This window comes from Coptis chinensis, chromosome 5 (assembly GCF_015680905.1).
Source record: "Coptis chinensis isolate HL-2020 chromosome 5, ASM1568090v1, whole genome shotgun sequence".
Classification (NCBI taxonomy): Eukaryota; Viridiplantae; Streptophyta; class Magnoliopsida; order Ranunculales; family Ranunculaceae; genus Coptis; species Coptis chinensis.
The window spans coordinates 33201983-33202762 of record NC_141460.1 but is presented as its reverse complement, the minus strand read 5'-3'; the positions used below and the strand labels follow the sequence as shown (position 1 = coordinate 33202762).

At 40.8% G+C, this 780-nt stretch overlaps 1 pseudogene; it reads left to right on the top strand.

The window, feature by feature from the left end:
* The first annotated feature begins 269 nt into the window (after positions 1–269).
* On the top strand, positions 270–363 carry LOC147497341 (small nucleolar RNA R71; annotated as a pseudogene).
* The last annotated feature ends 417 nt before the right edge of the window (positions 364–780 follow it).

The window sequence follows — 780 nt, the reverse complement described above, 5'->3', positions numbered from 1 at the left end:
TTTGTGAGGGATTCAATTAGAGTTTTAAGCTCAGGATCTGATTTAACCTCAAACATACTGGTAGCCTTAATTGTATTTGATGAACTAGCGGAGCGGTGGATATCATCACTACCCCCTAGTTGTTATTTCGATTAGTTTGATCCTCTAAAAATTTATAAGCCTCCGAGGTTCCTTTCCTTAAGAAACTACCCCCATTCATTATGTCTAGGACTTCTTTATGGTGGTGTAGAAGTCCTTTGAAAAAGGCACGAACTAATGTGTCTTTCACTAAGTTATGATGTGGACACTCTATAAGGAGATCGGTGAAACGATTCCAAGCCTCTGAAAATGTTTCATGAGGATTTTGTTGAAAGAAATGAATCTTGGAAAGCATCTCATCCATCTTTAGGGGTGGGTAAAAATGTTCCATAAACAACTGAACAAGTTTAGCCCACGAGTCCACAGAATTAGGCGTTTGGGCAGTTAACCAAGACGCCGCCTTATCGGCTAAGGTGAAAGGGAATACCCTGAGTTTAATTTGTTCCGCACCAACCGTAGGATGGTGGAATGTTGTTAGGACTTGTTCAATCCTACGCATGTGCTGATAAGGTTTTTCATGGTCTAATCCATGAAAAATGGGTAACAAATTAAAAATATTTGGGGGGATTCAGAAATCCCCCACTGGGTCTGCTAGAACGATGCAAGATTTGGGGCTATCACTCAAGGCTTGGTAGAAGTCAGAGAGAGAAGTCTCTCTTTCTTCAGCCATTATATCAGGTGGTGTGTGTGAAGTATTAGCTA